General features: G+C 46.3%; 2 protein-coding genes across 5 annotated transcripts in view; one reads left to right on the top strand and one right to left on the bottom strand.

The window, feature by feature from the left end:
* LOC135899659 (5-hydroxytryptamine receptor 1-like) overlaps positions 1-18,134 on the bottom strand; it is a 174,667-nt gene that overhangs the window by 27,233 nt on the left and 129,300 nt on the right. Inside the window, exons 1-2 of one of the 2 annotated variants that reach the window (XM_065428968.1) lie at positions 15,566-15,701; positions 15,319-15,466 (exon numbers count right to left, since the gene is read on the bottom strand). The exons of the other annotated variant lie outside the window; for it this stretch is intronic. The gene's annotated coding sequence lies outside the window, so the exon portion shown is untranslated. Of the gene's footprint in view, positions 1-15,318; positions 15,467-15,565; positions 15,702-18,134 lie in introns of those variants that run through there. 2 annotated transcript variants of the gene reach the window in all.
* The window catches only part of LOC135899657 (cuticle protein 16.8-like), a 148,688-nt gene that overhangs the window by 76,826 nt on the left and 53,728 nt on the right, over positions 1-18,134 (top strand). The window lies entirely within an intron of this gene.

Here is an 18,134-nt window from a genome sequence, read left to right as displayed (position 1 = left end):
ATGCATTGCATCAGTTATTACCAGTTACTAATAGGGACAGATGCCCTCTACGACAACGCAGGTATAACTACTTGTTTAGCGGCATGCAGTCAACAAAAATTGCAGGAGGCCCGCCGTTTCGCGGCATGTCGAAAGACCGCTGCCTTCGCGGCGCGTACGATCGTGCGCTCGGGCAGTTCGTACATCGCGGCGCTTACCGTCGTGTGCTCGAGCAGTTCTGAACACATGATGTGTGCTTATCGCTACTGTGGATTCATTTATATCAAGCATTTCCTCGCGTTTGTGCGGCTGAATCTAGCAGCGTGCAAACCTAACCTGAAGTTCCACTTCGTACGCGACTCGCTTCACTTGCGATTGACACCGCGCTAAAACTTCGCCGCTTAATTCCTGAACGGCGTACAGGTATTCGGCACTGCATTATTTCTAGCCTTTACGCAGCGTGCCACCCCTGAAAAAATCTTCGGCACCCGATACTCGCTGCAGGCCGTGATACAACAGAACCGAAAGTGGCGGGTCCACATTGTAAACGTGCTTTCGAAGCAGACGACCGAGCTTGGTACGACCCATTTTAGGACAGAGGGCGCTTTTTAGCACCTTTTTCGCAGCGCCCCCTGGGCAATGCAAGAGCCCCATGCAGTACCAGTGGCACCCACCACGATAATGGAAGAGAAAATAGTCTAGAGGAATTCGAAATCCCACAGGTAAGGCCGGAAGAAGTAAAGAAAGCCTTGGGATATATGCAAAGGGGGAAGGCAGCTGGGGAGGATCAGATAACAGCAGATTTGTTGAAGGATGGTGGGCAGATTGTTCTAGAGAAACTGGCCATCCTGTATACACAATGCCTCATGACCTCGAGCGTACCGGAATCTTGGAAGAATGCTAGCATAATCCTAATCCATAAGAAAGGGGACGCCAAAGACTTGGAAAATCATAGACCGATCAGCTTACTGTCCGTTGCCTAGAAACTATTTACTAAGGTAATCGCAAATAGAATCAGGCACATCTTAGACTTCTATCAACCAAAGGACCAGGCAGGATTCCGTAAAGGCTACTCAACCGTAGACCATATTCACACTATCAATCAGGTGATAGAGAAATGTGCGGAATATAACCAACCCTTATATATAGCTTTCATTGATTACGAGAAAGCGTTTGATTCTGTCGAAACCTCAGCAGTCATGGAGGCATTGCGGAATCAGGGTGTAGACGAGCAGTATGTAAAAATACTGAAAGATATCTATAGCGGCTCCACAGCCACTGTAGTCCTCCATAAAGAAAGCAGCAAAATCCCAATAAAGAAAGGCGTCAGGCAGGGAGATACGATCTCTCCAATGCTATTCACAGCCTGTTTACAGGAGGTATTCAGAGACCTGGATTGGGAAGAATTGGGGATAAAAGTTAATGGAGAATACCTCAGTAACTTGCGATTCGCTGATGATATTGCCTTGCTTAGTAACTCAGGAGACCAATTGCAATGCATGCTCATTGACCTGGAGAGGCAAAGCAGAAGAGTGGGTCTGAAAATTAATCTGCAGAAAACTAAAGTAATGTTTAACAGTCTCAGAAGAGAACAGCAGTTTACGATAGGTAGCGAGGCACTGGAAGTCGTAAGGGAATACATCTACTTAGGGCAGGTAGTGACGGCGGATTCGGATCATGAGACGGAAATAATGAGAAGGATAAGAATGGGCTGGGGTGTGTTTGGCAGGCATTCTCAGATCATGAACAGCAGGTTGCCATTATCCCTCAAGAGTCTCAAGAGAAAAGTGTATAATAGCTGTGTCTTACCAGTACTCACCTACGGGGCAGAAACCTGGATGCTTACGAAAAGGGTTCTACTCAAATTGAGGACGACGCAACGAGCTATGGAAAGAAGAATGATAGGTGTAACGTGAAGGGTTAAGAAAAGAGCAGATTGGGTGAGGGAACCAACGCGAGTTAATGACATCTTAGTTGAAATAAAGAAAAAGAAATGGGCATGGGCAGGACATTTAATGAGGAGGCAAGATAACCGATGGTCATTAGGGGTTACGGACTGGATTCCAAGGGAAGGGAAACGTAGCAGGGGGCGGTAGAAAGTTAGGTGGGCGGATGAGATTAAGAAGTTTGCAGGGACGGCATGGCCACAATTAGTACATGACCGGGGTTGTTGGAGAAGTATAGGAAAGGCCTTTGCCCTGCAGTGGGCGTAACCAGGCTGATGATGATGATGTCGTCCAATAAGGCCATCGCTATTGCAGCCTGCTCTGCGATTTCAGAGGACGTCGTCCGAATCGAGATTGCGCTCGTTATTTGCCTTTCAGATTTACGCTAACTACAGCGAAGGCCTGTCCGTCGGCGTAGCGCGCTGCGTCTACGAAACTGTTCTGCGATGCACGTTCACGAGCCTTTTCCAGAAGAGCCTTCCGCGCGCGCCCGACGTCTTCCCACGTTGTGCTCTGGATGGACGTTTCGTGGGATCGGGGCGACAGTGATGCGGTCCCGCTGCTCTCGAGGGATGCTGCAGAACTTTGTTTTGACTGCTCTGGGAGCAACGCCCAGCTCCTGTAAGATGTGCCTTTCAGCTTGTGTGGTAGATAGCCTGATGAACTGGGCCCTCTCCTGTGCTTCCACTATTTCCTCTAACTTGTTATGCATGCCAGGTTGAAGTAAGCGTTCCGTGGGAGTGTATATGGAGAGGCCGAGAGCTCTCTTGATTGCCTTCCTGATTAATGCATTGAGCTGATCCCTCTCCGATCTTTGCCAGTTGTGCATGGCCGCGACGTCAGTGAAATGACACATTACGAACGCATGTACCAATCTCACGAGGTTATCTTCTCCGAGGCCTTGCTGCCGGTTGGCCACTTTTCTGATTAGTCTGGTGGCATTGTCCGTCTTCTTAGTGAGTCGCAATACTGTCTTGTTTGCACCACTCGACTCTACCATCACGCCGAGAATCCGGATAGCATCCACCCTCGGAATATAGCCTCCGTCTTTTGTGCGCAGCTTTATGTCGCATTCGGCGAGTGGCTTCCATCACTTTGGTTTCGGGCCTCTGCGCTTGGGTCGATAAAGTAGCAGTACCGACTTGTGCGGTGAGCACCGAAGGCCCGTCGACTCAAGGTATCTCCCGGTAGCATCAATCGCCTCTTGCAGGGCCGTCTCTACCTGTCCGTCACTACCTCGCGTACACCAGATGGTAACGTCGTCTGCGTATGTGGTATGACTGATACCGTCAATAGCAGAGAGTGTCCGGGATAGACCAATCATGACGAGGTTAAAGAGGGTTGGGGATATGACTGACCCTTGTGGCGTCCCCTTAGACCTCAGCTTGATCATGCCTGAAGTCAGGTCCCCGTCTTAAGGGTGGCTTCTCTGTATGACAGGAAAGATCTCGTGTAGGAATGAAAGTGCTTCCCCAGGTTTAGGCTCGAGATTGTGTTCAAAACGCACGAGTGAAGAATGTTATCAAATGCCTTTTCGAGATCTAGACCTAGTATGGCTCTCGTGTCCCGCGTATTACAGTCAATAATGTGATGCTTGATGAGCTTCATCGCGTCCTGCGTCGAGAGTCCGACCCTGAAGCCGATCATGTTGTGTGGGTAAATGTCGTGGTCCTCCAGGTAGCGTGAAAGCCTGTTTAGGATTGCGTGCTCAGCAACTTTCCCCACGCATGATGTAAGCGAAATTGGGCGGAGGTTATCGAGGCTGGGCGGCTTGCCTGGCTTGGGGATGAGAATGGTGTTGGCCGATTTCCACATTTCCGGGACTTTACCGCTGCTCCATGCTTGGTTAATGATGTCCGTTAGGTATTCGATGGACTTCTCGTCCAGATTCCGTAGAGCTTTGTTTGTGATCTTGTCCGGACCTGGAGCCGATCTGCCGTTGAGGGCGTGGAGCGCCTGCCTGATCTCCTCAATCCTGAATTCTGTGTCGAGCTCAGGGTTCTCGGAGCATTCGTAGTCAGGGGAAGGTGGTGTAGGGCACGATGCGACTGATAGATACTTGATAGATAATGTACGAGTTTCGATAAAATTTCCTTGCTCGAATATTCTCGCTTGGCTGTGTGTAGAGTGCGCGCCAGTGTGTTGCGTTGGCTGGTTTTAATGTTCGTCTCGTCGAGGAGATGCTTTAGGAGGTTCCAGGTGCCCCCGTTGCACATCTGCCCGTCGATCGAGTTGCACACCTCATCCCATTGCTGTTTACAGAGGGCTCTGCAGTGTTCCTCTATAGTTCTGTTGATTTCCAATATCTTTTTTCTGAGCCTGCGGTTGAGCCGTTGTCCTTTCCACCTGGCGAGGAGGGATTGCTGGGCCTCCAACAGATGAGTGAGCCGGCTGTCCATCATTTCCACCGGGAGGTCGTCGGTACATGGTAGCTTTGATGTCGTGTCTAACCTGTGCAACCCATTGTTCGAGGCTAGGCTTGTCCTCACTCTCCGTTCGCTCTTCTATAATTTTGCGAAATTTGTCCCTGTCTGTGTACTGGAACATGGGCTATCTCTTCTGGTCGACTTGCAGGTGCGTGGCCAAGATATAATGGTCGCTACCAAAGTCTACCCCGAGGTTCGTCCGCTTTACCGCTGCAATGCTCCTGACAAAGGTGAGATCCGGTGTCGTGTCACGGCTCGACGATGTTCCGCATCTGGTGGGGAATGCTGGGTCCGTGACTAGCGTCAAGTTTAGGCTTAGAGCCTCACGCCAGAGGTCCTCCCCAATGAACGATCAATATAAAAAATACTTCGTGTATTCAGACAAAGGTGCAAACGGAATATCCCCGGTAGCAGAAAATAACCCTCAGCTCAGCTCCCACCAAGGAGGTGCCCCACTATGGCGATTCTCATAACAGAGGTGTTTCTCAAGCTGATAAAGAGAGCTGAGAAGATGGCAAGAGCCAGCGGAGCCCTGGACTAAGGGCCCCGACCATTAGCGGTTTTTCGGATTATTCTTTTAATAAAGTTTATCTACTCTATCCTATCTCTCGTACGTTACACCTCATTACCATATCGCCGCTGAGACGATTGATATAGTGCATTACTTCTAACTGCGCGATATAAAGTAAGCGAAACCATTGAGAAAGGCGTGGTTGAACACAATTAAGTTCGTTTGTTTTACATCAGCAGTATGATGTCGGGAGCACAGAGAAAAAGCCGCAAATAATGCCCTTTCATAGGGCTCTGAGCTCTCGACAGAGCAATCTTATCAGTATATATTAAAATACAGTGGTTTGTTTCTTCTACTTCGAAGGCTTCTTCTTTAGAAAAAAAAAGAAAGCTTGCAAAATTTACTGCAAATACGTCAATAGTCTAGCAACAGATGAATAATCAGCCAAGTTGGCTCACATGCGACAACAACGAAAGCAATAACTCACTAAACTAATAACATTTTTAACTTCTTAATTCAGAACTTTACAGCACAAGGTTGTAGTGCAGAGTTTAAGTGATTCATTACAAAAGTTTACGTGTTTCTAAATTTCAGTGGGTTTATGTAGGCAGGAATATTCGCTCTAAATTATGCAGGACCGCGTGTCCGTCTAACAATTCTGTGACGTTTAAGTGTGGCGTAAAAGGATGCTGCCGTCGCCTTCCCTTCTTTCCAAGAAAGAGGGGAAGGCGATGGGCATAGTCACTTCCCTATAGTCACTTCGCGCATAGTCACTTCCCTATAGCAGGAGCGAAACTGAGCGAGAGTGACTGCTTTATCGCAGGGTATGTGGCGAAGCATTCTGTTACAACCCTACTCTTGCAAAAAACAATATTTTTTTGGGCGGGGTAGGGGGGACATGAACGCAAAAGGTGTGAAGAATACCGAAATCTCGGAGGCAGAAGTCGTCATTCTCCGAATGCAGGCAAGATAGCGCAACATCACAATGCCACATACCGTCCCTATAGAGAAAAAAAGTTTTAGGATAGCACCATATCTTTTGTGTAGCCACTGTCCAACTTCGTCCTCTCCTGCCATTGCGCGTGCGAGATTGGCTTTGTTGGGTCACGTGACATGTCTGCGTTGCCGAACCGATCACTAGCGCCCCTAAAAGGTTCCAAGCTTTTTCTCTTTTTTTTGCACGTAGCGTGGTTTACACAAACATACGCACGTATAAGGATTTACTGCACGGAATACCCGCTTCAGAACGACAATAGATGGTGAATGTAGCATCGCACAAACTTGAAGCTATTTCTGCTTGAGCGTGTGTTGAGAGGTTTGAAACCTTCGGGGGCGCTGGCGACGTCCTATGCAAGTGCAGTACTACAGGTGAAGGGGAGCGGGAAAGCGAGAATCGCGCTCCCTTCAAATCTAAATAGGAACCATAACGTCACAAAAAAACTATGAGGCCTCACCTAGGGTTGTCTATCTGCGCCACGCTAGAGCGGCTTTGTCGAGGACCTAGAGCGCGCGCGTGAGATAGCACAACGTCTTAGAAAGTACAGAACTTTGCAGTTTAGAATTATTTTAGGCGCAGTTCAATGCCAACCACATTTATCACTTTTCATTTTTCCGACCCCCTACATTTTCCTCTCCAGATTATTAATCTTTCTCTATTCTTCCCGAGCCGAGAAAACGCGCGCTCTCAGGAAGGAAGCGGTCGCTAGAGTTGCTTGCCTATAACATCGGTCCGCGTCGCGAGCGCGTAGCGCATCTGTGAAATTCTTTAATTAAAGCCGGGTAACAGCATGCAAAAAAAAGGAAAAATAACTGATGTTTGCATGATGTCCGGGCGTAGCGGTTTTTAAGTGTAAGCGCCGACAAGAGAATCCGGCGCGCTCACGCGATTCGCGCTGTGGTTGCTTGACGAACTGCGCGCTTCCGGTGGCATATCGTTCCGCTTCCGTGTTTGCGCCTCGTCGCAGGAAGTGGAAAGATCTGCCACCGGAAGCGCGCAGTTCTCCGAGTAACCACAGCGCGACTCGCGTGATGATCGCGCCGGATTTTCCTGTCGGCGCTTACGTCGCAGGAAGAGGGCTCATCGTGAGCAAAACGAAACATGCATGAGATGATTGGCTCATTTTTAATTTTATGTTTATTTTTGTTTTGCTTCGTGACTTGCCGGAAGTGTGGCGCGGAATGGACGCGGAAAGAGAGTGGTTGTTTAATTATTAGTTTTTTTTTCTTTTTCGACGTTGGAACAACATTAATATGCCCCTGAACAGAAGATACTGAATGTTGTAAACGCTTTTGTGTCGTGACTTTTGCATTTCTATCCTTGTCTTGTCTATTATTTTAGGGCGCACCTCTTAGGCGCACGTTCCTGGGTTGAGCGTCAGTTTTCCTTGGCGTTACCACGCGAATACGCTCGTGCGACTGCTCGCGCGTTCGTCGCAGTCATCTTCCACAGCTGCACTCTAAACCTTTCTACACCCTTAAGGGTAATTAAAGGGTGTTTTGTCCCGCGGTAGCACCTTTACCGTCAGAGCCCTAAAATACTTATAGAGGACAACAGCGGATCTCTGACGAGATGTGCGATGACAAAAGACGTAGTTGAAAACTATGTAATCATTCTGACAGCCTTGGGCGCACAAAAATATCCGACAAGAAAATTTCACAGAGAGAGAGAGGAAACTCTTTTGTCGGATATTTATATGCGCTCAAGGCTGTCAGAATGATTACATAGTTTTCAACTACGTCTTTTGTTATCACACATTGCGTTAGAGCTCCCCTGTCGTCCTCTATAAATGTTTGTAAGGCCCTAACGATAAGGGTGTTACAGGGCGACAAGAAAACACCCTTAAGGGTGTAAAATGTTTAGATTGTGGTTCCGATGCCGCTCGTCACGCCAGCGTTCCCGCACTGGCCCTCCCTCTGCGAATGCGCTGACGGCACTGGCCCACTGCCAGTCGGTTCGGTGATTCAGGTGTCAAATTCTCCGTCTCAATATGTCGCGAAATTAGATCACGTACCGAGCTGCGCTAAAATTTCGAATGAGGGAGCATCCCAATCCTCGCACATTCTTTTTTGGAAAGACCTTCTGTACGCTGAAGAAAACAGTTCTTTCTGCAGATGTTATTTGTAAAAAAGTGCACATTTCTTGCAAAGATGGTTCAACAAGGGTCCCACTACAGTTCTTTGACTTTGGGACCATCGTCTGTATATTCGTCATGTAATTACTTTTGTTTTGGAACCAATAAATCTGAATCTGAATCTGAACAAGGAGAGTTCTGTCCAACGCGTCTGCTCTTTAGTTGGAGCGGTGTGGGAACAGAAAGATGGACCCAGCGGCCTTTTTTCACATTGATTATGTAAAAAGAGAGATGTAACCTGTGTAAACAGTGGCTGTAGGACAGCTGGAAACAAAAATACACCTGAGTATCCATTTGCAAATATTTCCGCAATATGCTGCTTGAAAGTAGCGGTTAGTAAGCGGCGCTTAACGCGGATTTTCTCTGTTGCCAATCACAACGCGTTCTTTTTCTATATGTTATGTTTGTATAGCTTTGTAGATTTGGACTTACAGCACGTTATATGAAATGTTACGCTGAAGGCAACGTCTATTATTAATTTAAAAACTACATGCTAAACGTATATATACGTGGGTATACAAAAAAACTCAAGAAATACATTCTTGACGTTTACGTGTCAAATTAACCATACGATTATGAGGCAAACCGTAGTGGGCGACTCCGCAGGGTAATTTTGACCATCTAGGGTTCATTAACGTGCTTCTAGGTGTAATACTTGACTGTAAGCTTACTTTCATCTCACACATAAAATATCTGAAAACTAAATGTCTAAAAACAATGAACTTGCTGAAAATGCTATCTCGCACATCATGGGGTAGCGACAGGAAATGTCTAATGAATATTTACAACAGCCTCGTTCAATCACGGCTAGACTATGGTGCCATAGTATACAACTCTGCCGCCCCGAGCGCACTAAAGATGCTGGATCCCGTCCAGCACCTCGGTATCCCTCTGGCGACAGGCACATTCAGAACTAGCCCGATTGAAATCTTATATGTAGAAGCGGATGAGTGGTCACTCCATATGCAGTGATCATATATCAGCTGCACATATTTTCTTAAAATGCACTGTAATATTGATCATCCGTGTTCTAAAACCATTAGTAATTTGACGTACACTGCCCTTTACCACAATCGACCCTCAGTGGCAAGGCCTTTTTCATGCACTGCGCGTAAGGGAGCTTAGCGTTGAAATGGATGTCCCACTCTTCGAACACCGCTGTATGCCTCCAGCGAAGTATCTACCTCCGTGGGAGTGGCAGGTGAGTGATTGTGATATATCTTTTGTAAGGCTTACAAAACATGCACCAGAACTCGAACTTCGGATGCATTTCCATCAACTCCAATCGAAGTATTCGTGTCCTGAATTTTACACCGATGCATCAAAAACGCATGTTGGCGTGTCTTACGCGGCTGTTGGCTCCTCTTTTTCTGAATCAGGTGTATTGAACCCCCATACCAGTATATTTATCGCAGAAGCCTATGCAGGACTGTCTGTGGTTAAACACATAAAGAAATTAGGGCTAGAAAAAGCATTTATATTTACGGACTCGTTAAGTGTCGTAAAAGCGCTCATGTCCTTAAGAAAACACAAAAATCCTGTTCTTATTCAGCTTTACTCGTATTTGTGCAATATTTATTCAGTTCGTAAAAATGTAATAATATGCTGGGTTCCTGGCCATACATGCATGGAAGGTAATGTGCTGGCTGACCAAATGGTCACATCAATTACGTCTCAAGCTATCAATCCTACCACTGCTATACCTACCACAGATCTCAAGCATTTTTTGCGAACTAAACTCCGAAGACACTGGCAACGCTCGTGGGACAGCGAAACTAATAATAAGCTCCATCTGATTAAGCCAAAGTTAGGTTTCTGGCCCTCCGTTACTAAATCACGAAGAGTTGACGTCCTATTCTGCCGACTCAGAATAGGACACACATATGGTACTCACAATTTTCTATTGACTGGCAATGACCCTCCAACCTGTGGCAGATGTGGTGAACGGCTCACCGTCCTCCACGTCCTTGTGGAGTGTCGGGAAGCCGAAAGAGAAAGAAGGGAACATTTTCCTCTAGCGTACCGCTATTGTCTCCCTCTCCATCCTGCTATGTTTATTGGTAAAGAACCCCTTTTTACCACCAAAGCTGTCCTAGGTTTTTTTGAAAGAGGTGGTCTTGCACGTTAATGGCCCAAAGGTTTCGTAGCACATCCTCTCTACAGAGGATGCTGCTGTGATAGTGGACCTTTTATAGCACGCGCCTTCAGGTCCTTGCGCTTCAAGGACTGCGATATGGCAGCAGTGCTTTTAGGAATTTTTTAGTCTGCGATCAATCTGAGCACATTGCAATTCTTTCACAACGTATGTTTCGCGTCCTTGGCACGCTTCATAGTCATTGTCATAATTTTATTACATGTATTCTAACGTCTTTTAGGCCCCTTTACAGCCCTGTCCCATCCTTTGTTCGTATTTTATAGCTCCGCATTGAACACATTCACATTGGCCTGGCGCTTTTTGGTCATATTTGGCCCTTGCGCCACAAAACACTATACTCATCTTTAACGTGCACCCAACGCATGATACACGGGTGTTTTTTTTTATTTAGGCATTTCGCCCCCAACAATATGCGGTGGCCACGGCCGTGATTCGATCCGTGGGGGGCTCAGCATATAGCGCAATATACGTGGATGACACTTGATGTCTGATCCGAGCAGTCGCACCAAAAAATCGCTTAGAGCAGATATTTTTCGACGTCGTCTTATCGTCCCGAAAATTAACGGGTACTCCACGCTCCGCTTAATACTTCGCGAACGTCTCGTTCGTTTGGAGTACATGCTATCCATGAGTTTTTAAAAGCTTGCAAGTTTTAGCATCGTGTCTGTACGCCATAAAACGGTATGGCTCAGACGCCTTCTATAGAAACGATTAAATAGACTTAGGCTGCCTTGAAAACGAGGATAGGCGTGCTTTACGATCGGCTCCGACTCGCCTGTACCCGGAGAGAACATTGTCAACTTCGCATTTTTCAGCCCGTTCGCTTTTTTTCGCCACTCTTCAATGGCTGCTTCCTAGACGTTATAATGACGGATAATGTCTTTGAAGGTCCCGGAGGATATAAATAAAGCCGGCGTTTACCGCAGGCCCGAGAACGGCACCAGGAAACTGTTAAATACACACATGCGTGAAACTCCTCGTCAGGCAATTTCTATTCAGCCGGGCGAAGTGGGGCGTCCGTAATGTATTCCACTAGTCATTGCCAAGCGCTCGTTTCTGGCGCACAGCGCGCTCTTGCGATTGTCGTCGCAGTGGTTGGAGAGATTCGGGAAGGCCACCTGAGCAGACCGCGCGGCCCTGCCTGGGCTTGCGCACTCCCCGTGCTCTGTCCAGCTGAAGGTCGGTAATGTTCGCGCTCTTTAATATTGATCGCAAGCAGGCCGATTCATCGGGAACGTGCACACTTGGACTTTTTCAGATCTCAGACAATCGCGGTATATGTGAAACCCGTCATTCGAATGTTCCTTCGCTCGCTCGCTAGGCTGTGTTGTGACGCTACTGTCATTTGTGGAAAGCTTAAGCGCAGGGCACCTATTGTGTTCTGTTGCCTCCGAAATACGCGCGGGTGCCAATGCTCTCCGAGTCGCAGAACTGTGTCGGCCCTCCGAGCTCAATAGCCTTCCATGGGAAAGAAATAAAATTTGTACAATGTGCCAATAGGTTATTGTTGTTTGCGTGATCAGTTGTATCAGGTTACGTTGTTGCTGCTTTTTTACTACGATTATTGTTATTATTGCTGCTGTTACTAATGTTTGAAAATGAAATCGTGAAGTTGAAGGCGCCGACACTACGGGGTTGGTTGTGAGGGACACCAGCGTGAAGAGCTCCGGCATAATTTTGACTAGCCCCGACTAGCCCCGGCTGCAGCACACGGCTGTTTTTGCATTGCTACACCATCGACATGCGGCGGCCACAGCTAGGCCTCTAACGCGTTACCTATTGCTTGGCAGCGCGACGTCATAGCCACTGTGCCAGCACTGCGGGTGGTTGTTAAGCTTTCACGTTTGCCGCTGTTGCCATGGTGATGTATCGGACGTAGATGTTTATCCTCATAAGGCATGTAAAGTGTTTAGGATCATAATGACTTTTAAAATCAATTTGTATTACCGGTTTATATGTTATAAGCATGAAGAGCCACTTTAAAAAGTACATGGTTTCGTGCCAGAAGCAAAACCTCTGTTTACGTGGAATAAGTAATTATCTCCTTGTGTATTTTGTGGTAAAAGCCATTTTTTGAATGACCAAACACAGAGATGAACATGTTAACATTATGTGGATGGTTGGCAGGTTGAAGCTGCACTCTAGATTTTCATGTCGTTTGAGGACATTCGAAACGCACTTCACTGTTTAGTTTTGATGGCGAGATGGTGCTCTGAAGTCCACAGAACAAACGAATGTCAACTTGCTGGAATGGTGACGGAAAGAAGGCAATTTAACCACTGCCCGATACATTGCCCCACATACGTTAACATTCCCGATAATCGGCGTCTACTTGCCGTAATTACGTGTGAATCCGATTTGTAAAGAAATAAAAGCAGTGCACAGTATAATTACCAGTGGGCATGGTTAGATATATAAACACATCACATTGAGAAGAAATATCCGGCTAAAAGCAAGACGTTCTGTTGTTACTCGTTTTTGCCGTTATCCTTGCGCATTGTTGGCTACATCAGCAATCCTTGGCAATTTGCTAAGTTCTTGGGTTCTGACTCACTTCACTGTAGTGACACTGGATAGCTTTTATTGAAGGCACTCTACAAGGTCTGATGTAAAATTGCAGACAATAAATCATCGAGTGTAAACAAAAAACTCATTTACACTCGCCAGTGCAGCCCTCGGGAAGTTCAGAAATGCTCTTTCGAATTCATCTCACCGTCGGTGCACAGGCGCTGGAGAAAAAAAAATTATTTGGTATGGAGCCCATCTATAGATTACTGTAAATGTAAGTGCGAGAGCGTTGGAATGAAGACTGGCATGAAGACTTATCGTTATAGTCATCATTATAACGGGCATCAAGCATAATTATAGGCAACATCATTATCATCATGGGTAGCGTCATCATACTGTAATATTACCGTGAGCCCCAGCATTATCTTTCATTCCACGGACCAGCAATGAATGAAGCACCATGCCCACTTGCATTCTCAGAATTTCATAGTCATCTGTTTAATAAAGCAGCTAAAATTATATTCCATGATTTATATTTTCTGAGCAACTAGTTATGATTGTACTGCCTTCTTTTGCTTAGTGGATGTTTTTACTTTTGTCATGGCTGTTGCGTATTTTGATTTTTGAGTCAATTATTTTTTTACTATTACTCCAGCATCTGTTCATGTATGTACGTATTGAGACGCATGAGCTTATATTACCCCTGCTCGCTTCTGCAACACCACATATCGCCCTTAAGGTATAGAAATAAATAAATAAATAAATAACACGTGCCATCATCAGAACTCCCATCATAGAGCACCGTTATCATGCAATGCCGTCCATCAGACATACTCTATGTATTCGCGTCGGACAGCATTGTGGCGTCATATATGGGGCTCAAACAAACGCGACATAGATGCCAGAGACCTAGGCTAAGAAAACTGGGGTTGGACACAAAACTAAATGCGCACGCATTTAGCAACCTTCTTGGGACAACCGCGATCTAGTCCCAAAAGAACAATAGTCTCGGTAAACGGTCCTAAGTGTGCTGCGTATGCTCGCTGCGAATGCGCAGGGCGCTCGAAAGCAACGCAACTGTTTCCCAGCCACAGCGGCTGCTCGGCATAACCAGACTTCTGGCGATTCCCTGCTGGTGCATCCCTCGAGCAACGAGGACGCAAGCGACGGCCAGGCTGGGTGGGAGCAGTAGTCCGGGCTGCGATAAAAACATCGGCGAAAGTATCGCGTTGTTAGCGCTAGGAACGCGTTTACGCGAAAGCATCATTTTTCCTTTCCTACAGCTCCCTCGGATGCTGAGTTGCGAGATCGCCGCCGCCCACTCGGGTGTTCTCGCAGCGCCGCTTGCAATGCGGCAAGCAGCAGCAAGAGGCTATAAACGAGTTATGAATACACGGGGGTCAGTGAGAAGCGTAAAGCGCGAATCGAGGCTATCCTGGGCAGCGTTGAGCAACGAGTGCTCCATGAGCGACGGGTGCGCAAGGTCCCACCAGGTCGAGCGATGCTGACACGAATGCGTTTCGTGCTTACAGTATTAAAGCGTTACAAGCTTGCAGAATCGCGCCTCTCTACTCAGATTTGCAGGCCAGCGTGCATTCATTCATTCATTCATTCATTCATTCATTCATTCATTCATTCATTCATTCATTCATTCATTCATTCATTCATTCATTCATTCATTCATTATTTCATGAATTGTACGAAAAATTATGGGGCCCGTAGCCTAAGGCTAGTGTGGGCCCGTAGTCAGTATGCATAAATTCAGCAGGTACAAAATTTACTACATGTCTACTTCCTAGGAACAATATTTACAACAATTAAGCGATCACAAACACATTCAATTAACGACAAATACAGTAGACGATACAAAAACAGGAATCAAGTAATTTTAGATTGGTAAAGCTTTTTGACGGCGCTTACAAAATGGTTTGCAATTTATGCTTCATGAGAAATTCCAAATTTTTTCACTATGAAACTTAATCAGTCGACTATACGTGTTTCGGGAGGCACGTAAGTTAAGGTTTATATTTTTTGCATTCCTTGTATTACGATTAGGTATAATGAAGAAGTTCCGCAGCAATGAGTGATTTCCTAGTATAATGTTGTTTATCAGAATCACAACTTTCATTTCGGATGCTACGGGAAATGGTAGTATGCCGAGACAGCTGAATAGCATGGTTTTGTTATCATGTCCGTTTGTGTATGTTATGATACGCAAGGCCCTTTCTTGTAGCCGAATAATCGGATGTAGGTTTTGTATGTACCAGCCCATGATTCACAGCAGTATATGATGTGGCAACGAAAGAGGGAAAAGTAAATAATCTTAAGTATGTTAAGACTAAAGTATGCTCTACATTTAATTAATACACAGCAAGCGGAGGTTAATTTCGAGCACATACTGGTTATATGTGGTCTCCAGAATAGGTTGCTATCTAATAACCCTTTTAAGTATTTTATGCTGTCTAATTGCTCAATAGTACCACCTTCGACATAAATCTGCATACCTGTTGTGTCACGTTTAGACACTGTGTCAGCTGTGGGAAACGACGACGAACGCGCGAGCAGTGGCACGAGCGCATTCGCGCGGTTGACACCCATAATTTTTAACAGTTCTTTTTGAAAAAGTTGAACAAACCATTGTTTCAAAAACATCTCTTCTTACCCTTGTGCCTATGTACCTCGTTGGGTCCCAGGTGTGACAGAGGTAGAGCAAGGGCGCGTTACAAGACCCCGAGCCCACAGGGATAAGTGCCATTGAGCTTGGATCTCTTCTGCACCATCATCAGGATCCGCCCACATTATAATAGTTTCTGCACACAGGCGCCACGGAACCGCGGATCTTAGCCATAGACAGCTACGCTGTCGAAAGCCAGCGTCGACAGTTTTTCGTCACACATTATACCACTCACCGATTTTCTCCGGCACATCACTGTTAATCTGACTGACCACAGCGCAGTTCCGATAAAAAATAAAGAGAAAAAAAAAAAGAGAAAGAAAAAGAACGTTCACGTGGCGTACACCCACACCAAGCACTGAGCGACTGCAGCCCGCCGAGAGCTGGCGGAGGTAGTGTTTTACCAACCAGGGTTACTGGACGTGCGCCGGTGACGTCACGCTGTGACGTGACTGGCGCGGTGTGCCGTGCTTTTTGAGAGTTGAGTGCACGCGTTAAGGAACCTAAGGTAATCAAAATTATCCGGTGACCCCCATTCCAGGGCACTTCACAATCAGATCGTCGTTTTGCCAAGGAAAACCCCAGAAGTTAATTAAATATTTAGACTCGAAATTTCGTCGATCAAGGAATCAATAACCATTCAAGTTTGCCAAATCTTTCTCTTGCCTTTATTTTTAGCTTCGCTTTCTCTGAAAGAATCGCCCTCGCTGCTTCGCAAGGTGCTCTGAACGCACTCATAGACGGTGGCGAACGTACCGTTAACGCTGCGCATAACATCAACGCTTATCGCGCGCGTCAGCAGCGTTGTGAAACCCTTCTGAAAGAAATCGTGCGCCGTCGTTCGTCATTCTACGTTTTCGGCGTTCGACACAAAGCTGAATTACAAAGCGAAAATCGTAAGTTTACATTAACCGAAATGCCTATGGGGACGTTTGTCTACCTGTTGCCTCGTGACGTCATGTGTGCCTTCTGCCACCGCTATTGCTATATATATATATATATATATATATATATATATGGATGTATACATAGGTGTGTGTGTGTGTGTGTGTGTGTGTGTGTGTGTGTGTGTGTGTGTGTGTGTGTGTGTGTGTGTGTGTGTGTGTGTGTGTGAAATTCCGCGCAAAAAAAGAACTATTCACAACGGTGCACGGAACCGGTCTTATATATGCAGTGGCAGCGAGAAAAAAACGTGTTACGAATAAGAGCCCGCGCATTTAAGCACAGGCACTTTGCATTCTGCAGAGCAACGCTATATGGTTGCCTGTCGTTCCTTTTTTATTGTTATTGTTGTTGTTGTTGTTGCTTTAGAGTGGTTCGCTTACAAAACCAGGCACCGAACGAGACGTCGAAGCAAGTGACGTGCCACCTTCGCAAACGTCGATAGTTTTTTAGCGCGCAGTTGCATGCGGCGCGCTTTTTTCGTCAGTTTGACGCATATATATACGCGATGAAAACCAAGTTAAGCATATACATATATGTGCAGGCTAGATATAAAAATGGTCTTATCTTTCCATGCGGTTCTTCTGTCGCAGAAATTTCATTACACGTCGACGACGCGCATTTTGTTTTCTCTTAATAGCTGCGACGGGGCCCGGAGGAAGAAAGACACGCGGTGCATTCTAGAGAATCTAATTTGTGCTTTGCATTGCGGCCAATAGCAGGAAGTAGTGCGACGCGATCTCGATTTTTTTTTTTTTGTGGCGAGAACGACGGCAATAAGGCTCTGCGTTGGAGCCGCTGCAGCGTATTGGACGAGAAAGCGTAAATCGTTTTTACGAGCAGAAAAGGCAGGAAAAGAATGAACATTTACGTGGTCAAGGTAACCTGCAACATCGCGCTCCTGTACTGGTGGAAAAAAAAGGAATATGAAAGCACGCTTCACGGCATGGCGTGCCACATTCCCAGACACCCGAGGGTTGCCGATTTTAATGACGCGTGCCTTATCGTGAGCTGCAATCGTATAGGAGGCTGAATAATTAAACGTCGTCATACATGCAGAACCGCTTTCAAAACGGGAGACAACACCGACAAACGCCGTTCTTGATGATAACGGAAGGTGCTTTTGTTTGGCTCGGCGCATTTTCTCGCACGTTGAACTCCTTAGGCAGGTGAAGGAAAAGACGATAACTTCGTTTACTGTAACGTTTTTATTTTTCTCGCAGTGATTGTTTAAAAGCTTTATGGCAGCGCTGCGTTGCCTTCGCTGCATTAAAGTTAAGAACGGTGCAGTATTCAAGCTTGCGCTCAAGATATCGGGCATGTTTTCACTTTTGGGAACCAAAACGGGAGCGTTCCAAAGGCGGCGCGCTTCGACGCTGCCAAGAATAAACATTGAAGAGACATGAAAACTAGAAAATAATACGAAAAAAAAACCGAAAGAGAAAGGAATATGAAGTCTTACACAGTGGTCGTTTGTATTAGGAACGGGTGATGGTTGCGCTGTGATGGACGTCACGACGTTTTTCTCGTAGCAACAATCTTCCCGTGTAGTAGACCTTTGCAACGAGAGCTCCTTGCATGGGCGTCACCGTAATACTCTGGATTGTTTTCAGCCTACATAAGAGCATCTGCTCAAAAGGCAGACAACGGCTGCGTATGCGCTTACTATCCATGCGCGAGTGTCCGGAAAGAACATGTAGTTCTCACGGAAAGGTATGCAAGCATCCCTGCATTGGTGACGGAATAGCTAGCCATGTATTTCAGCCGACTTCCTTGCCTCCTTCTTGCGTGGAGCTGGGAGTTATCAGTGCGTACAAACTGCTGTCTCAACCAACGTATGTTGCAAACGTATCATTAATATC

This window comes from Dermacentor albipictus, chromosome 7 (genome assembly GCF_038994185.2).
Source record: "Dermacentor albipictus isolate Rhodes 1998 colony chromosome 7, USDA_Dalb.pri_finalv2, whole genome shotgun sequence".
In the NCBI taxonomy this organism is placed as follows: domain Eukaryota; kingdom Metazoa; phylum Arthropoda; class Arachnida; order Ixodida; family Ixodidae; genus Dermacentor; species Dermacentor albipictus.
Note: the sequence above shows the minus strand (reverse complement) of the source record. Positions and strands in the feature narration are given on the sequence as shown.